This window comes from Canis aureus, chromosome 15 (assembly GCF_053574225.1).
Source record: "Canis aureus isolate CA01 chromosome 15, VMU_Caureus_v.1.0, whole genome shotgun sequence".
Classification (NCBI taxonomy): Eukaryota; Metazoa; Chordata; class Mammalia; order Carnivora; family Canidae; genus Canis; species Canis aureus.
The window spans coordinates 38,889,478-38,909,957 of record NC_135625.1 but is presented as its reverse complement, the minus strand read 5'-3'; the positions used below and the strand labels follow the sequence as shown (position 1 = coordinate 38,909,957).

The window sequence follows — 20,480 nt, the reverse complement described above, 5'->3', positions numbered from 1 at the left end:
CAACAAAGATTTGCATGTAATCTGTGATTTCATTTTTCAATTAAAATTGCTTTCTTCCTGTGGATGGGAAGTGCTTGGCTCTTTTCTTCCTCACAGCACTTTGCAAACACGAATCCTCCCCCCCCACCCCCATACACACAATTCCTTGGGGACTGGAGTGAGGGGAGGGGTGTGGGACAGGGAACTGAAAGCTGAGGCCAAGAGGGATGCTCCCGAAGGATGGCAGGGCCACTCAGGGGAGACACTGGGGGCTAAGCGCTGGGGGCATGGCTCCTTTATTCCTGGTGGGTTTGACAAAGAAGCTCCAGCCAGGACATCTGGGACCTTGGTTTCTGGGAGGGGGGCAGGAGAAGTTTGGGGAGTAGAAGATTTAGAGAGGTGGGAAGAGCCAACCAGTTGTCCATGGCCAAGGCAAGCAAGCAGCAAGAAACAGAAACATGACAACAGGCTCAGCTACTGGGGAGCAGGAGGGTTGCTGATCTGAAAATGAGCTCCTCTCCAGGGTGAGTGTGGCCTTCGATAAAGGCAAGAAGCAACACAGCTCCCTACTGAAGAGAAGGACGAGGGCCGTGTGTTCTAAGGATTGAAGGAGAAATAACACAGACCCAGAAAGCAGAGCGTCTGGTGAACCCCTTAGGAGGGTGTAGGGCCTGTAGAATGTGGATTTGATGAGCTGGCTCCCAGGGATGGAGTTTGCCTTTACGGGCTCTGTGGCCTTGGGCTCCTATTTAGTTTCTTGGAGTTCTAGTTTTCTCAACCTATTCCCTGGGTATAAAAGTAATCCCTCCCCGAGTGGGGTCTGGGAGAAGCAGCCGGTTGAGCTGTGAGCATGATCCCAAGGTCAGGGGCTCCTTCTTTATACCCTTCGTATGCCTGGTGCCTAGCCCGGTGCCTGGCACGTAGCAAGAGTACAGTACAATAGCTTAAAATGGAAAATCAGTCAAATGTGATGATGATGCGAGTGGAAGAGCATTTCGTAAATTCTACTAAGCCGTCTGTGGCACTCTCAACTGGCCTTCCTATTTGTGCAAATGGGATTAGGTATTTGCCTCAAGGCTAGGCTGGTTCTGGGTTGAGCTCTGGGTGGAGAAGGGTCGGGCAGAGGTCCGAGGACAGGTGTTCCTGACTCTGGGAGCCTGGAACTCTGGCAGTACTTTGCTTTTCCAGACACGGTCCCCTGTGTGACCTGGGGGTGGGGGAGGGCTGTTTTTAGGTATGGGCCCATTGTCAGTATGCGACAGGCAGGCAGCGTCGCCATGGTGGGACAGTCATTGAGAGTTTGCCGCAGAAAGGGCAGGGGACAGATAGTCTGGTTCCTGCAGCCAGGCTGGAGATGGGATTAAGAACCATTTTAAGAATTAGTAGCAATTTTGGCTGCAGCAGAAGGCACAGCTTTGGGCAGAGCAGGGGTGCCTCTCTCGGCCCAAGCAAGGCATTTTGGGTCTGGTTTCTTTCAAGTAGAGATAATCCTTTCTACCTGGACAGACAGCTGAACTGTTTTCTTTCCTTCTCCTTCTTCTTCTTCTTCTTTTTTAATTCAGTAATAAATCTGCCAACCCTGCAGGGCTCAAGCCAAGGGCTTCGCTTGCTGCGTCTCCACAGAGGTCTCGTAAAAATAGTGTGAAATGAAAGAGAAAAATGCATATTTCACACTTAGTCTGCTCTGGGTTATGGTGATTCTCAACTCATCCTCATTACAAACAGCCGACCTTCCCAGAGTTCAAGTACCTTCTGTGGCCTGAAGAACCTTAGCTCTCTGTCCCTCCCCCGCAGTCGCCCCCTCTTTCCCCAAACACACACATTTTGCCTGAGAGGAAGCCCGACTGTCTGCAAGCACACTGTGCTGCTTCCGTGCTTTCCAGGAGGAAGGGGGCGTGAGAGACCCCAGTGCACGCTGTTTCCGAGTGTACACACACGCAGGCTGTGGGCAGATGCGCCCACCCTCTTCCACACCCAGCCCTGTGTCTGTTCTGGCACCTACCTTAGATGTAAATGTATGTAAAATACACGAATATGGGTTTTTCCTTCTACTGAAAGGGGCCTTGTGTTCATTACAGGTAATTTTAAAACATGACCCGATGTCTAACATCAGCCTGGTTGGTGTTCAGTAGAAACAGACTCTTACCTGCCTCTGTTCTCCTGTCAAGAAATCTCCTATAGAGGCAAATCTGTGCATCTGTCAAAATGGTCACTGTTGGCTTCCCAACCAGGCCATGTTTGTCCCCAGCTCCTGGCCTTGACCCCACACAATTCTCCTGCCTCTGTTCTGCTTCTCTGAGTCCTGTCTACCTTCAGAGCCCACCTCCTCCTTGAAGCCCTCCTGGCTCACCCAGCCCACAGTGCTCTCTGTTCACTTGGGTCGTGGTCACCATGTACAGCCTGTATCCCTCTCTACCCTCGGTTATCAATCACACAATGCTCTTTGGATTTTTTTTTTTTTTTCCTGAAAAGCATCGTCATTTGCTTATGTAACCATGATTTTCTTATTGAACATTTCTTATTCTCCTGTTAGACTATAACGTCTCACATACATTTGTCCTCTCCAGTGCCAGACACACCGCAGGTCGGGTGCTTAGTAAAATGCTTGCCGGAAAAATGAATGAAAATTCCCACGTGGGGTGTGAGTGGGGCTCTGGGGTTGTGGGCTTTATCTTTCTTGATTGGACAGTTCACGCCTCCAAGGGAAGAGAGTCTTGGCTTGCGGGTGTGCTGTCCCTCTGATATTTCCTCTGGTCTGGACAGGCCTCTGTGGAGCATCAGCACAGCTCAGCTCTCTCTGCGTAGACCCTGAGATCCCCTTGTCTATGATCACACAGACCGTGGAGATTTTTGTGGGAGTGAGAACAACTAGTGCATCTCACTGGGTCCCCCTCCCTTCTGAGCCTTCCTCTTGCCTCTTTATATCCCTGTGTGCTCCCCACATGTAGTATGTATTTAATTTAGAGCAGGGAATTACTAATTCAGTTTTCTTTCCTATGTGTGGAGCGCTGCCACAGCCTGCCACCTCGCTATGTCTTTGCTTTGTGCTTCCCACCTCAAGGCCACTTTACGAATTTGTTTGATTTGTGGTTGTGGTTTGTAGCTGTCACCGATTTCTTTGTTGCTGTTGTGCTGCTGCTACAGTTCCCTTACAGCTCGATTTTTAGCTGAGTATTTGAGTAGTAAATATGGTTTACACCAACTCTGTTGGAAATAATGGCATTTATGTGCCGAAGTTATTTCCAAAACCGAGGATATGTGTATACAAATAGATCTGCGGCAGGGCCCCTGGACTGGGGGGAGCAGGCTCAACAGAGCCTTCGCGAGAGAGTATAAACAGGTGTCTGAGACTAGGGCTAGGCCAGGCGGTTCAGAACAAAACGACCTCCCACCCCTGCTGTTGGCTCGAAATTGAAGCTGTACCATAAATACCTTGCTTAGCATCGGGGGATGTAGGAGATATTTTTGTGATCCTATTTATCTGCTAAATGTTCGCTCTACATTCTTTTTGTGCATCTCACATGAAACTTCTCACTTTTCTATTCGCTCACCCTCAATGGCTTTAAAGCTTAATTACGCTGGATCCTGGTAGGGCAAAAAGAATGTGCCAAGAAATACCATGGGATTGGCCTATCAAATTGGCTGCCCTCTCTGCTTCCAAATCGCTGCCAGTCTGAGAGGCTCTTTCGTGTACTGGGTACATCTAACTTCTTCAGCGCAGTAATCCCAGCCATGGGCAGGAAGTAGAGGCTGGATGGAACTCTCAGAGGGGAAGGCCAGGCTGCTCTTAGCAGGTGCAGCTCTGGCCTCCGAATTTGGGTGAGATGGATTTCCCCAATGCCCACAGTCTCGAAGTCCCTCTCCGCCCTTATCTCTAGGAGCAGTACCAATCCCTGCGCCCGACACATGTCCGTGGGTGGAGGCTGCACACAGACCCGAGGTGAAGGTCACATTTACCTAGAGGTCAGGAGCTATTGCAGAGGCTTCTTGGCTCTCTTTGCTGAAGGCCTTGTGACAAAGGCATAGGAAGGGTGTTTTGATTGTTCTCCAACTTGTAAATGCCAAGCAGAAATCTTGTTGCAGTTCCTAAATGCCACATTTCGGCGTGTTTATTGTTTCCCCCCCTAACGGGGAAAGATGGTGAATGGTCTAATAATTCAGGAGCCGAGAACATGTTTATTTGATTTTTAGAGCTTTAGCAAATACAGTGTGTACAAAACCCGGTGCCAACAGCATGCATAATTCCTCCAGGAATGGGGCTGATAGAAACACAAAGCTTGCATGCTTCAAAACTGTAACCAATATTTACACATCTGAGTGACTAATTCTCTACTCTGAGCAGGAGAACAATAGGCATAATAGTCAGGTACATTAATGCAGAGCATGCTCGTCTGGTGGCTTGGATATTTGACACATAAACAAAGTTGGGGGGGTGCCATGGGGGGAGAAGCGGAGGCTTTTTATCTACCTGTGTAACCATACACCAAACAGCAGGTTACAGACGCACTTGGAAAATGCTGACCCAATGCCGTTCTTGTACCTCACATGCAGGATTGGCACCTGATTTGCAGCGCTGCGGGAGTTCTGTAGCTGACCTCATTAGCGGTGCATTTCCTGGCTTGTTAGCATCATATTTGTATAATTTACAGCACCTTCGTTTTTATGGAATGTGTTTCTTGTAGAGTGTAATGGCAGCAATATATTTAACCTATCGTATTTAGGAATGCTTTTGCTGGAGGCAGCCTGCAGATATAAAGGGGACATTTTCTCCTCTTCTGCGCAGGCCTTTCTTTTTGCATTTTGGCTTGTGTGGCAGCCACATGTGTGTGTGTGTGTTTGTGTGTGTATGCATGTTTATGGGTGTATAAATATATGCGTGCAAATGCCTGGAAGACATAAAAGGACCCCAGAGGTGTGACTCTTTCTTCTGAGGATTATCTTTGCTCCCTGGCCATCTCCAAGTCATGGCTATGGACTAGGTGGCCCTTGAAGGCCTGGATGCCTTTCTTTGAGAGGACAAATTTATGAAATGGAATAGGGAGCCCAGGCAGATCAGATATTGGGAATAATTTTAGGATGGGGGAGCGAAGGTGGTATGAAGATACTCCGAAGTAAAGTGGCACATTCAGGTGGGTTTTCAAGTCTCCATGATCTCATGGAGGCTTTTGCATAAAACAATAGGCTGGAGAATGGAAAGCATATGTCACTCAGGGACAGATCTGGCCTGCAGTGATTTCTTAGCTTAGAAAAAATAGAGCATATGGCCAGAAATGCCTATGTTCTTCTCCTTCCTGCCCTGTATAAAAAAGATAGCAATGGCCAGGAGTAAATGTTTGCAAAAGGGAGAATGTCTTCATTTGAGGGTCTCTCAGGGAAACCCTGGGCCAGGAGCCAGGAGATCAGATCCCAGTCGGAGCCTGCACCTGCTGCTCACCGCGGCCACACGACCTCGGGCAAATTGCTTCCTGTCTTAGGCAGGCTTCTCACCTACAAATGAAGGGATGGCACCGGCTCGCCTCTCTCTGGAGCGTCGTTTCCATGCCCCCAGTCACTTCAGGCAGATAAAGACCAAAGGCGGGGGTTCTCATCAACCAAATCGTCTGAGCTGTGTTCTTGAGGGTTACTTGCAGTGACCCGGAAGAGAGAAACACAGCTCTCTGGGAACTGTCAATGTGTCTTAGTTACATCTTGTGACAGGGGGCAAAGAGGGTGAATAGACTAATAATTCAGAAACCAAGGACATGGTAGGATGAGTTTTAGAGCTTTAGTAAAAACTGGAGCCAGAGCATGTATAGCTATGTATTTCCTTCCTATAATCACTTTTTGGCCTCAAGGAGAAACTCACCTCGAGGGCAAGATAGATAGGTAGGCCCTGGACATTGTCAACCTACGATAGAATAAGAAATTAAGTAAATCTATTAAAATGACCCGAGGCACAGAGACAAAGTTTATCCACCTGGCTAGTCAGGTGAGGGTCCTCTGTATTCTCCTCTCCCCACTCCCCACTTCCCAGCTTTTGAAATTTCATAATCTTTTCCACCACTGATGTCTTCTCCAGTGCTATCACCTCTTCTTACTGATTTAAAAGGTTTGGGGTTCTTGATTTTACTTAATAGGTATGTCCCTAAAGTACTAGAGTGGCTAGATTCGACAGTAATAATTCAAAATGCTAAAGGTATTTATAGGGGCATCTGGGTGGCTTGGTTGGTTAAGCATCTACCTTCAGCTCAGGTCATGATCCCAGGGTCCTGGGATCGAGTCCCACATCAGGCTCTCAGTGGGGAGCCTGTATCTCCCTTTCCTTTTGCTTCTTCCCCCTGCTTGTGCTCTCTCTCTTGCTCACTCACTCTCTCTCAATAAATAAAGTCTTTTAAAAAAAAGGTATTTATAGCCAAAATTCAAAAGTAAGTTTTTATTTGAAATTTAAATACATCAGGGTTACTGGCTAACATGAAATTAACTGATGGTCAATTCTTTGGTAAAGAAATATAATTGTTTTGTGAAACCTAGTTTTAATTTAACGGAATCCTTGATATATTTATCGAGCACCCATTAAATGCTGGGGACTCAAACAAAAATTGTATCTAAGTCCTGCCTTCAAGAAGCCCTTATTCTAACTTTCTAATTGGGTTTTGCCTGTATTTTGTATACACGTATCAGAGCACATAATGAAATGTGGACAATTTCGGCATCCAGCATCCACTAATTAGGTTGGCTTCAAAACTCTGCAAAAGCTAGACCATTATTATAAATGTTTATTCAAAAATCTTTATTAGTCCCACTTGACTGATTTGGTAATTGCTTGTCTAATGTGATGACAGAAAGGGGTTGCGAACCTGGACTCAGGTTGGTGGAGCAGATGTGTGGTTGCAAAACGCTTCCCTTCTGGTAAAATAGAAGCCGTATCTTTTTCTTCTCTTTGTGGCCAGTTTCACCACTTTGCTCTAAATCATCCCATTTTTTCTCGCCTCCTTGTGATCTCAAACTACGACTTATATTCATGCTTCCCTCTATCTTTACCACCTACACATATCCAAATCTCCTCCATCTTAAAAAATGCCACCCCTGCCGTAATCTCTAGATTAGCTACCTCTTCCCTGCTCTTTCCAGCCATACTCTCTGAACATCCATGCTGTACTTATCACTGCTGTTGCCTCTCAGTTTACTTGGGCATGGCTTCTGCTTCCTTCCATGCCCTTGGAGTTTCTCCCCGAGGTCACCAGTGAGCTCCAAGCCACTAACTCCAAGCCACTAAATAGATGCTAATGTTGCGTGCTCCCTGCCAGCACCGCCCACCTGCTTCTGGAGCACTGCATTCTCCTGGAGTCTGCTCACTTTTCTGGGCATTGTCAGGTTGCTTCATCAGCTGGGGTTTTAGCACCTGACTCTTTTGTTGGCGTCCTGAGGGTTTTGACCAACTCTCTGCTTTCTCACCCTCTTTCGTCTCTTGCCAAGACTATTTATGTCTTTGCCATGGCTTCAATAGCCTTTTATGTTCTGAAGACTCTCTACCTCTCCTGAGACCCTCTCTCTACCTTTTCACCAGGCAGTTCCACTTGGCTACACTGCTAAAACAGAGTATAAAATTACAGTGGCTCAAATCAGACTGCAGTTTATTTCTGTTTCACACCATAGTCCAGAGTTTCTGGGCATTCCAGGGAGGGCAAGTGGCTCTGCTTCATGCTGTTGTCCAGGACTTTTTGGCTTTCTTTTCTATCTTGTTACTCCACCATCTAGAGCACTGTCCACTCTTCTACAGGGTGAAAAATGTCTCAATGGCATTGTGTTCCGGCATGCGTGAAGCGGGAAGAGGAAGCTGAGGACAACGAACTCTCTTTCCAGAAACCGAGCATCATATGTGGTGCTTATATGCCCAATCCACCGGGCCATACTTCGTTGCAAGCTAAGCTAGGGAATGTGGTACCACCTGGCCAGCCTTGTGTCAGTTAAGATCCTGGACACTGTTGTGAGAATTAAAAGTAGAAGATCCTGGACTTTATCAACCCCCACAGAATAATCAGAAATTAAGCAAATGACCTGAGGTCCAAGGACAAATTTTATCTAACTGACCAGACAGATCAAGTTCTTTGTACCTTCTCTTCACCCCGTAGATCCCCAGAATGAAGGCTGGGAGGACAATTAGTATTTTCTGCCCCAGGCACCTTGAACATAATATTTCCCAAACCCCTTTATTAACTTTCCCTCCCACCCTGGTCCTTCTACAGTTACCTCTCTGTGCGAGTATCATTGTCATACCCAGTTACTCAAACTAGAAACTTGAAATATCTTGAGTTCTCTCTTTCTCTCACTGCTTCATGTCAGTATTTCTAGAACTCTAGTCTGGCCATTTATATCTCTTATATAATTTTAGATCTAGACACTTCTTTATCTCACTGCCACCAGCTTAGTACAAGGCACCATTATTATCTCTTCCCTGGATCATTGCAATAGGCTCTTAACTGGCCTTCTTACACTTACTCCTGCCCCTTGAGATCTATATCTATTTTTCTATTCCATTGTCAAAGTTACGTTATAAAAAGGAAAATACGATAATATTATTCCTGCTTAAGATCCTCCAATGGCTTTTCATGAACCCAAATTTGTAATGTGCTCTAGAAGACTCTGCATGATGTGACCTCTGCGTGAGTCACCAGGCTGATCTCATGCCTCTCTGATCTTGGTTCTCTCCAGGCCTGACATATCAGGTTTATTTCGACACCTTTTTTTTTTTTTTTTAAAGATTTATTTATCTTAGAGAGAGAGAAAGTGTGTGAGTGGGGGGAGGGGAGAGGGAGAGAATCCCGAGCCGTCTCCCCACTGAGTGTGGCACCCAATCCTGCAACCCCAAGGTCATGATCCAAGGAGAAACTAAGAGTTGGGCACCTAACCAACTGAACCACCCAGACACCACAGTTTTGACACCTTTTAAAATCAACTATTGCTACCCTTGATTCTGGTCTTTCAAACATTCTACTCTCTTTGTTGGAGCACTTCTTCTACTTCCCTCCCTGCGTGGTTAACTACTACTTATCCTCCAGAGCTCAGCTTTGGGATTATTTTCTCACTGGGGCTCTCCTCCCTTCTGCTAGGGACTTATCCTTATTTTGTGCTTCTATGGCACCTCTTAATTCTTTTCTACTAACACCAATCAAACCAATAATTAAATGGCCAGTATCTGTACTTGTGGCTATCTTGTAAGCTCCAAGAAGGCTGGGCTGCTTTCTTTATTTGATAAAGAAAACAAATGAAAACATTTGTCAAAAATATACTATCTTCGAAAAATTCCCTCACCCTCTACTGCTCTATGTAGAGCCTATCTTTGTCTAATGATGCAGCATTAACCTATTATAATAATAGTAATAGCTCTGCTCATGAAAACTATTAGGAGTGCATAGTGAAGAAAACAGACAATAAATATAAATGATATGTAATATTTAATTAGAATGATAGCTTCTATTTATATACTATTTTACAATTTTAATGTTTTTGTTTATATCATTTTATTTGAAACTTGCAAGACCCTGTTAGTTAAAGATTGCAGGCAAATTATTCTCACTTTATAGTTGTGCAAATTGAGATTCCATGAAGTTAAAGGACTTAACTGAGGTCTTTCATTTAGTGAATAAAGAAGACAGACCTCTGACTTCAGACCCAGGGTGCTGTTCACTGTATCAGGTTGTGACAGAGATCGTGAAACACAACCGTTCATATCTCTAGTTTCTGTGTCTGACATAGGCAGGCATTTGAGAGTTATTTATTGAACAGATAAATGTGTGAATAGATATACCAGTAGGTCTGGAAATGTAACTAAGATTTAACACCAACCTGTAAGTCAACAATGTTGGATAATGAACAGAAAGGATACAACACATTATGCTATATAGGAGAGAGGTGGAATCTGGCCAATCCACTAGATAATTGCTTTAAACTGAATTTAGTGATAACTTTAAATAACTATGTGGGTATGGAAGGTCTGTATATACTCGTCCAGAATCTTGAACCTGCTAATGATGGCTTGACAAAGGAAATTTTATTGTAGTTCAGAATTTGATTGAAATGAGTGATCTAAATGAGTAAATAATACCCAGGTTGACTCTCCCATGCAAAGAAAGGAGCAGAGGGCTGTTGACTGTGTCATTGGATTGAGGGAACCTTAAATATTCTGTCCAAACTTCATTTTCTCCCCACTCCTCTGGGTCATTTAAATATATTCTTGAATAAAGGAAGTACCAGGTGGCCATTTATAAGACCTCTGCCCTCTAGGAAAATAGCTAGTGTGTCTTTCTCTTGCATTTTGGGGTAGACAGCAACTCTATCAAGTGAAGGTGCTTCCCTTAAGGAAGGGAAGACCCTAACCCTGGGTTAGTAAAAGCTATTTTAAAGACCTATAATTCTGATGATTACATAAGGGGAAAAATGACTGATCAGAGGGTCTTATTTTTTTTTTTTTAAATCTTTTGGTTAGTTTCAGTGCTATACACCTAGTATAGTTCTTAGACATAATAGGTCCTCAATAATTGGTGGTTGTTATGGAGATAATGCAGCCAGCTATAAAGGAAGTGCACAGACATGAGGTTGAAGCCCAGTTACGACACTTATTAGATGGCAAGATAACTTCCTATTTGTGAACAAGTTATTTAAACTTCCTAATCTTAAGTATTCTTGTCTGTGAAAAGAATGGTAACTAGATAAACCAGGTTCTGTATTAGGTGTCCTATTTCTGCTATTTTTTACCATTACAACAACTCTGAATGCTCAGTTTATAGGTAAGTTAACTGGGGCTTGCCGATGTTAAGCAATTGGCCTTAGTCTGTGGCCATTTAGTTAGAGTCAAAGTTATGATCGAAACCTAGGCTTATCTGACACCTGATTGTTTTCCACTTCACAGCACTGCTCATATAAAATAGAGATGATAAAAATGCAGGATTCTTGTGATGGTTAGAGCCTGTGCATGACACATATTTGACACTCAGAATAGTGATTATTATTGTTAATTATATCACATGTGGTAGAGGACAATCTCTATATTCATATTAATCAGGTTTGGAAGAGCTTTGATATGCCCTATCCATTCATTAGGAGCCCTGGTTGAAATTTTCCTGTTTGGCATATGGTGGATGCCCAGTAAATGCTTCTTGACATGTTAAAGACATGTGTAATAATGCATGTAAAAGATCTAGTCATGTCTGAATTTTTAGTTCTGCTCGAAATTCTGTTCCTCCCACATCTCCACCGCAAGCACTCCTCTTTCACCTTTGAAAGTTTGGAAAGTTTTATGAACTGTGGCAGGACAAGGAACTATGAGGGGTAATCTTATTAGAACAGCTGGTCTTTTCCCCTCTCAAAATACACTGAGAGGGTTCTACTTCCAGCATAATCAAGTAAGCACCTATCAGATGAACCCCCTCCAAACAGATAATAACAGTAAGCTCTAGACAAAATTCAAGAGGTAGCTACCTGAAGGCACAGTTGACACCTGGAGGAAGGGGACAGTGTAGGATAAGTTTCCCACTTATTATGGCCTTTAGCTGTAATCCATCCCATGTGGGGCAGCTAAAACTCCTTCAGGAAACCTGCAACTTTCCTGGCCTAAAGAACCAGATGACAGAGTTTTGGGCAACAGTGGCTGCTAAATATAAGCTGTACCCAAATCTCAGGTTCCAGCATGCATGGGGTAGAATCCAAGCAGCTCAGCTAAAAATAAAAGATTTGGACTGAGATTTGAGCTGCCATCCAAGAGACAGAACTGACAATTTCAGCCCAACCAATCTAATCGCTTTAATTGTTGTTATAACAACAACAACTGCAGCAGTAGCAACTTCACACTCTTCAGCAGAATGTAACAGAATTCAGAGTACCCACAACACAACATTCATCATGTCCAGAATATAATCCACAGCTATCCAGTCCAGAAAGAGCTAGAAAAATGTGATTCGTTTTCAAGAGAAAGCACAATCAGTGAAGATTGATCCCTATGTGACCTAAATGTTGGAATTAGTAGGAAAAGGATTGCATTTTATTTACTTACTTATTTAAAATATTTTATTTATTTATTAATGAGAGACAGACTGAGAAAGAGAGAGAGGCAGAGATACAGGCAGAGGGGGAAGCAGGCTCCATGCAGGGAGCCTGATGTAGCACTCGATCCCAGGACCCCAGGATCATGCCCTGGGTCCAAGTCAGGCACTAAACCGCTGAGCCACCCAGGGATCCCCAGGAAAAGGATTTTAAATTAGTTCTTATTACTTTACTCATTAACATATGAAAAAATATGCCTGAAATAATGAAAAATATATACAACCTTAATGAAGAAATAGAAACTGTTAAAAAGGACCACAGAAGTCGAAAATAAAATTTTGAAGCAAAAGTTTACTGAATGGACTTAAAAGCAGAACAGATGTGATCAAGAAAAAGTCTGTGAACTTGAAGATAGATCAGTATAAATTATCTACTCTTAATAAAGAATGGAAAGGGAAAACATAAGCAAAATGAATAGAAATAAATAATGCAAAGAAATAATGAAAAAATGTTTCCCAAATGGGATGAAAGACAAATTTACACATTCAAGAATATCAACAAGGGCATCTGGGTGGGGTGGCTCCTTCTGTTAAGCAACCAACTCTTGATTTTGGTTCAGATCTTTATCTCAGAGTTGTGAACCTGCTTAATAAAAAAGAAAAAACCCCACAAATCTCAGCAAACCACAAAAGGACAAATGTGGGGAAAATAATGCCTTGGCACATCATAGGCAAATTATGAAAAACCAGAGGAGAAAGAGAAAATCTTGAGAGCAGTCAGAGCGAAAGGATGATTGATTGATTGATTGATTGATTTATAATAAGAGAGAGATAGCATTCAGGGAGAAGCAGTGGGAGAGAGGGAGAAGCAGACTCAGCTAAGTGCAGAGCCTGATGTGGGGCTCGACTTGGGGCTCAATCTCATGACCCTGAGATCATGACCTAAGCCAAAATTAAGTAAGAGTCAGTTGCTTAGCCAAATGAGCCACCCAGGAGCCTCAAGAGGATGCTTTACATACAGAAAGACAATGAATTAAGGAGGCAAGAAAACAATGGAAGGCCATCTTTGAAGTGATTAAAAAAAAAAAAACCCTGTCCACCCCAAATGTATATCCAGGGAAAATGTGTTTCAAGAACGAATGCAAAATAAAGACATTTATAGCCAAAAGAGCCAAGTGAGTTCGTTGCCAGCTGACCTGCACTGTAATAAATGCTGTAGGAAGTTCTTTAGATTGAAAAGAAATGATACCAAATGGAAAAGCAGATCTTCAAGAAGGAGTGAAGAACATAAAAAATGGTAAATATCTAGAGTAAGCAAAGATACTACTTTTCATTTCTTAATTTATCTAAAATACACATGACATTTAAAGTGCATGTTCTAACATTGTCTTGTGGACTTTACAACACATGCAGATGTAATAAATAGAGCCATTAACCATGGTTTAAAAGATGGGGAGAGATGGTACGCTGACCTATCCAGTGGTAAAATTTTTACATTTTGCATAAAAAGATACAAGGTTAATTCTAATCAGACTGTGAAAAGTTAAGAATATGCATTCTAATCATTAGAGAAAACAAAATAAAGAGAATACAATAAGTTATGGCCCAAGAACTGAGAGATAAATAGAAGAGACTTATTTTTCCTTTTTCTCCTTTTTGCCCGAAACACATCTTGATGTCTAGTTCTTGCTGGGAAAGTGGGGAATGCATTCATTTACTCATTCATACTTGCATCTAATAGATGTTTATTGCACAGCCCTCAGATTTCCAGGTAGTATACGAGGCCTCAAGGGTACAAAAAAAATAGTACACAGTCTTTGTCTTTGAGGAGTTTTGTCCTTTTCCCCTGTGAATTGATGGAGACTCTTTCAACCTCCATATTGGCAGAGTCTTCAACTTTTTCAAATTTAGGAATAGGGACCCATATTTCTAGATTCAGATAATAGGTAATAGTTGCTCTAAGAAGTTTTCCAGCATGGAGAGTATCTTGATCTCCGATTTCATTTCCATCTTGGGTGTGGAAACCTCCAATGAGGTGGGAAGGGTAGAAAGCTGAGGATTATGCCCTTGACTTGGAGTGAGAAGACTAGGTTGTAGTCCTGCCAGCAGCCCATGTAGCTGTGTGACTTTAAGTAAACAATTTAACTTCTCTGAGCCTCAGTGTCATCATTTGCAAATTGGGTAGTAATCTGTCATTGCTCTTAAAGGAGATAAATCTAGCTTCTGCTTCCTGAAATCGGGGTCCAGTATGGTTCAGGGTCCGCATAGCGGACTTTAAGAGCACTTAAAACTAAGTGTTCTAAGACCAGTTCTCCAACTTGAGTCTTGTTTTCTTGGAAGTTTATGTGCTGATTCGATTTTCTTTTCCTGTGTGGTTTAATTGGTGGAGTGGAATGAGCAGAGGCTTTGGTGTAAGACGCACCTGGATTTAAATTCTAGCTCTGCAATTACTAGCTTTGTGACCTTGGATATCATACGCAGTTTCCTTGTGTGTAAAATGGGGATAATACTGCTTAGATGGTGTGGCAGAGATGATCAGCTGTCCATCAAAGATTCTTCCTAAGCACAGAGGATTTGTTTCTGGGAGCTGCCCAGATAGGGGCAAGCAGTTGTATCTAATAGTTCATCCAGAGGGGCACCTGGCTGGCTCAATCGGTAGAGCATGTGACTCTAGACCTCAGAGTCATGAGTTCAAGCCCCATCTTGGGCTAGAGCTTACTTAAAAAAAAGATTCATCTATAAATACCACCTATAAGTAGTTCTTACAGATCCAATGTGAGTAGTGCTTCCAGGCCTGGCCCATAAGAAACCTCCCACGGACAAACCTCTGTGTCTTTTCCCTTTCAGACTTGATGCAGACCAGCATAAATTGCTTGGAAGTCACATGTTGAAGATGAAAGCCACAAGATGGAAGGATGCTAGACCCCCAGGCCCTGCTTGGAGAAGAACTACCCCACTTGTAGGGATGCTATTCGAGTCTAGTATAAGTGGGAAATAAACTTCTGTTGTGTTGGAGCTATCATACATTTTGGAGTTTATTTTTACAAATTAATTTAGACACTGTGAGCTACAGAAAGCATTATCTGTCACATGGTGGGGTTAAACAAATAAAAGTGCCCTTCTGCCTGACAACAGTGTTCTTACCAGATTGGATAAAGAGTCAACATCATTCTTGCTTATGTTGCATTTTGTCATCTATGCATGTGACTCTCATTTTGCAAATAAACCAAACAGTAATAGCAGCGTCCCTCCTGGAGGGATTGAGGGCTAAGTGAGTTCTAAGCAGGAATGGGAGAACATGCGGCTGACAGCGGTTCAGAGATATCAGGTGGCAATGGGATGGGCAGTTCAGGTTAAATGAAATGCAAAGCAACCCTTTTGTTAAGGCAGCAAATGTTCCCAGGTCATTATCAGACAAAGAGGCCCAGGACATGTGTGGGGAAGCTGTTTTCCCTCAGAAGACTTTCAGTTAGGTGGCCTTCTCATTGCTGTCTCTGAGAAATGTATGTTCGGTCACTTGCCAAGGAAGGACGGCCTTTGACCATGATGTCAGCACGGTCGGAGCTGGGAGGATGGAGGACTGCACAGCGGGCTCCAAACACCCAAAGCCGCTGATGGCCTTGGTCAGGGGGCTCCCCTGGAGTCTAGCTAGGCTGCGGCCTGTGGCCTGCGCCGTGTTTCTACTCTCACCACTGTCTGCCTTGGCTCTGGCAGCACCCTGATCAGCACCCTGGTCAGCACCCCCGCCCCACAATGGAGCCTTCCTCTCCCTAAGCTCAGGAGGCTACCCATAGCCTGCTCCAGAGTGGGTCCCAGGGCCCCTGGACCTGGGGACCTCCCCGGGTTAGTTAGATTAGTGGTGGTTGGGGGCCGGGCCTGCCTCTATCCCCGCAACACCAGGTGAGCCTTGGAAAACTTGGAATTTGATTCCATAGATGCCAAATAGCAGGCAGGTGGCATTCCACTGCCAGGCCAGGAGCAGCCTCGGTGGTAGAATTTGGAGGGGCTGTGGGAGGCCTGGAGAAGTGGGGATACTCCTAGTGTAAGAAGACAGGGCACTGGAGGGGAGAGAGAAAAAAAGGGAAGGAGGAGTGTCAGGGAAGGAGGAGGATGGTGAAGGGGATGGATCTGACTGGGGTGAGGGGAGGTGATGAGGAGCATGGGGTTGTGGTGGCCAAGGCGTGTGGAGCCCAATCTGGAGGATTCTGAAAGCCAGGCAGAGGAGACGGGGTCAGGATGTTTCTCAGGTGGGCACATGAAGGGCACCTTTGAGGTAGGCTTCTTTCCCTTGAGCAAACTCCCTCCTCCTCCAGGATGTGGAGGATGGGCCCCCGTTGGGCTCATGGGGTCCGGGGCCTGCCCCTCCATAGGGGGAGCCGGTGCCCTCGTCCCACCGTGCCCTCCCAGAGTGGCCCGCGCAGCCTGCTGTTCTGCTCAGCTCTCCCCTCTCCAGCTCCACTCAGCTCCCAGCCAGGCAGCACAAACCATTTCTCCAGGCGGAGAGGAGGATGAGGTTCCGATGTCCTCCTGTCTGTGCTGCTTCCCAGCAGAGCCCTGCCTCTCTTGCTACCAGCCCTCAGACGGAGCTTTTCCCTCCCTCCCCGTCTCTCCCACGGAGTGGACCCGCCCAGCTCACACTAGGAGCCTCCCCTTCCAGTGGTTAGTTCCTTCCGATCAAGAGGACTCAGGGCTTGGTCCATGCCTCCTTGTTCTAGCTCACTTCTGCTTGACTACCTTGCTTTTGTTACCCCAAGTCTCTCCCTCTCTCTCTCCTCCTTCCCCTCTCTCTCTCCCCTTACAAATGGCTTTGCAGCGGCCCTGGGAGTGCATGGCAGCACCAGTAATGTCTCCATGGTTCCTTGTTAGCTGCACTCTAAGCAGGAAAGTGACTGGGCCTGACAATATAATTTACATCGCTGTATAAAACTATCTGTGGAAGCCAAGCTAATTTGTGCCAGATTAGGCTATTTGTCTCAGCCACTGTCTAGCAGCACAATCTATCAGAGGGCTGTTTTCAAATATCGCTTTTCAAGCGTGCCCTTGAGAGGCAGAAATTGATTGGGATCTTAGAGAGCAAAATTACAGCAATAACTTAAAAGAAACAATAATTACTGAATCATACCAGTGTCAGCACTCTGCAAAACACGAAATAGCCATCAAACCCCAATCCAATATATTCTGAAGCGAATTTATTGAATGGAAAAAGCAGTTGAGTGAGGGTTTTTCTCCCCCTCCTCCCCTTCCGCTGTACATATGGTTATCTCAAAACCGCAAGTGAATGAGTCGATAATTCTTGTCATTGACTGCTCCATTTTCACGGAGTCAGAGGAGATCCATTAGCTGCCTCCTGCTGCACCGGCTCCCTCTCTCCTCTCTCTCCTCCATCGCCTCTATTCATTTGCTAGTCTCTGCTCTTCAAGCAAACAAACATGTATAACTAATCATCTGTTAAAATGCAGAGGGCCCGTAATAAATCTCCGCAGCTGAAATACTTTAATGGGTAATTAATTGATCCTGTTCCAGAGGAGTAATAAGATAATAAATTAGACAATATTTCACTCAGTCGTGTCAGGCTCCTGGCTAATGGCGCTGTAGGGCTAAGCTGAAGGATAATAAATTAGCCAGAAATTAACTGCTAAGAGCTTTCTGCAGAGAAATCGGCTGACAAGTGAGTCACGCGTGATTCAGGGCCCGACTGAGGTTGTGGCAATCTCTGTGAAGGCGAACCTGTGCTTTGAGTGGCGGACCTGGGGAGTGGTGCAGTGGTTCCCCGCTGGAGAGCTAGGTTCCTCGGCTGCTGAGCAGAGCTGGGAGTTTGCCCAGCTGACCCAGGACCCTTCCTCACACACCCAGCAGGTCCCTAGCAGCTCTAAACTCACACACCTGCACAGGCGCACTCTCAAAAATCGTTTTCTCCCACGCTATTGGACTTGTTGATTTTTTTATAGGTCTCACTCACTGTGACCAGTATGGGCTCGGAACACCTGTAGTCTCATGCTCTGTCAGCTGCTCCCTATGCGAATATGGAATGAGACTTTGTGGAAAAGAGACTCATGATCTGTCTAGGGTTTCACAAAAATTAAGGAGAAAAGGGCATAAGGAAAAATGGCAAGAATTTACATTTTGCAACTGGTAAGAAGCATTTGTTACAGGGCAGGATGGAGAACATGCCTGGGCTTTACTAAGGAAGTCAGGAAGGGTGATGCCATTAATAGACAAGATATGAAAGAACTTGACCTGGAAGGTCAGGTGGGCCTTTGCTTGAGAAAAACGGGAGGTCAGGTTGCCCATTAGGACGGCCAATGGACAGAAGTGGGAGGTTGGAGCAGAAGTCAGGTTGTAATAAAACACTGGGTACGGATGTGAGGTCTTTTGAAATCTCCCCTTGTCTTACAAGCTGGGTGGCCTCGTGGAGGTTACTCAACTACCTTGAGCTTAGGTTTGCTCCTCAATAAAGCAGTGTTAGGATGAGTACATGAAATACATATGATAAACTTCTGGTTCTGTATCTCGCCCACAGGATGTGCTGTATTAATGTTAGTTACTACACCGGGGGCAGTGGGAAGGTTCATAACCAACCAGCAAGGGGGCAGCACCCAAGGAAACGAGAAGACTAGGCACTGAGAGTCTCAGCCTGCTCGTCTCGCAATAAGGACCAGATGCCCTTCTCCCCACCCGCACCCTAAATGTTGTCTGAACCCAAGTGTGCTCACCTTCGGCCAGACTATTCCTGATTGCTGGGGCATGCAGGGGTGGATTCATCTTATGGGAGTCTGGGTGGAAGACATAAACAGAGCTTGATTATTTACATGAAGAAATGTGTGCTGAACACATGGCCAGAGCTCGTCGTCATCACCAAAAGTGGCATTATTGGTATTCCTCGCCTTGCATCCCTCTGCTCTTCATTTTTCTGGGTGGTGATCAACCTGGGAGTGGGTCTGGAAGACGAGCCCTTATGCGCAGTCTCAGATGGACTCGGGGCAGCCGGAGGAGTTCCCCTGGGAGACACTGGAGGGCCGAGACTGAGAGCACAGAGGGCCACCAGCAGAACAGGTCCAGCTAAGAAACACGCTCTGCCTATGTGCAAACAGCAGGCACTTCCAAGGAGAAATGGCAGGGTAAATGAGCTCGCACGGCAAGGATCTATTAACTGACGTTTGTTTTAAAAATAAACACGTGTTCTTTCATTCTTTGTTCTTTTATTCCTGGCTACCATCAGCCTTTGCACTCTCTCCTTCCTTTGTCCCTGAGACTTCAGAGCTGGAAGACAGGTTGAGATCACCTGGCCTGCCCTCCGTCCCAGGCCAGTCATCCCGGCTTCGGATTGCACAGACCCAGGAGAAGCTGAGCCCGGAGGCCCATTTCATGTGTTTGAATCACTAGAAGATTCTTTGTCTCAAAAGTCCTAGCTGGGCTCTGTAGGGCGGCTCTTTAGATGATCAATAACCATTATATGACCCCCTAAAGCCACTCTTTCTTTTCAGGCCCCAAACTAGCTTATTTCCTTTAACCATCACATATCTGCCATTTCCCCCTTGTTTCTGTTGTGAAATACAACACGCACAAAGAAAAGTACCTCCAACATATACGTACAGCTTGATTAATAATTGTAAAGTGGACACCCATGGGTGATAAAACCTTGGTCACTTTTCCTAGTGTGCTATTCTCAACAGAGCACCCCCTCCCTCCCTCCAGAGTAACCATTATCCTGACTTCTTTGAAACTCATTTCACTTCTTTACTTCCTAGATCTATAATTTATATATTCATTCCCAAACCATAGGGATTAGCTCTGCCAATGTGTAATCTTTGTATGAAGGAAATCATACTGTATGTATTCTTCTGTGCCTTCTTTTTTGGTCAACATGACGTCGATGAGAGTCACCTTTGTGAATCTTGTTGCTATATCTTGTTCATTTTTGTCAGTATCTACATTGCATACATTGTATATATAGATAAAAAATTATTCATAATTTCATTATATTAATATACTGTAATTTACAAAATGAGTTTTTGAGTTGTTGCCCAGCGTGGGACTATTATGAACAGTGCTATGATGAGCATTTATCTCAAGACCCTGGGAGAATACTTTTCCCTAGGGTATGTACCAAGGATGGAATACTGGATCATAGGACAGGCACATCTCAGCTTCATCAGACTGATGCCCAAAATGGTTGTGTTAAGTCACAACACCATCAATACAACATGTTTGCTACCATGGTAGACCCTACTTCCAGGGAGACTTGCTGCCCAGCTTGGCTCTTTCAAGGACCTGTCTCCACCTCAGAGCTGCCTTTGCCTTGGGACCTGCCCTTCCTGGGACAGCATGGATCTGATGGCTGGGGGATGGGGCGTTGGGAGAAGAATAAAGGTGGGGCCATTCTGGATCCCTAGAGTGCCACTCTGATGAGCCACACTCACTCCAGAGCTCCAGATCAGGGCTTGGTCAGGCCCATGCCTTAGCAACTTTTCTTTTCCTGTTCTT

The 20,480-nt window shown here is 44.9% G+C and overlaps 1 long non-coding RNA gene across 1 annotated transcript in view; it reads left to right on the top strand.

Annotated features, from left to right (window-relative positions):
• LOC144284529 (uncharacterized) overlaps positions 1-15,150 on the top strand; it is a 133,639-nt gene extending 118,489 nt beyond the window's left edge. Inside the window, exon 3 of the long non-coding RNA XR_013352963.1 lies at positions 14,844-15,150. This is a non-coding gene — a long non-coding RNA (uncharacterized LOC144284529). The remainder of the gene's footprint in view (positions 1-14,843) is intronic.
• Positions 15,151-20,480: the final 5,330 nt, after the last annotated feature.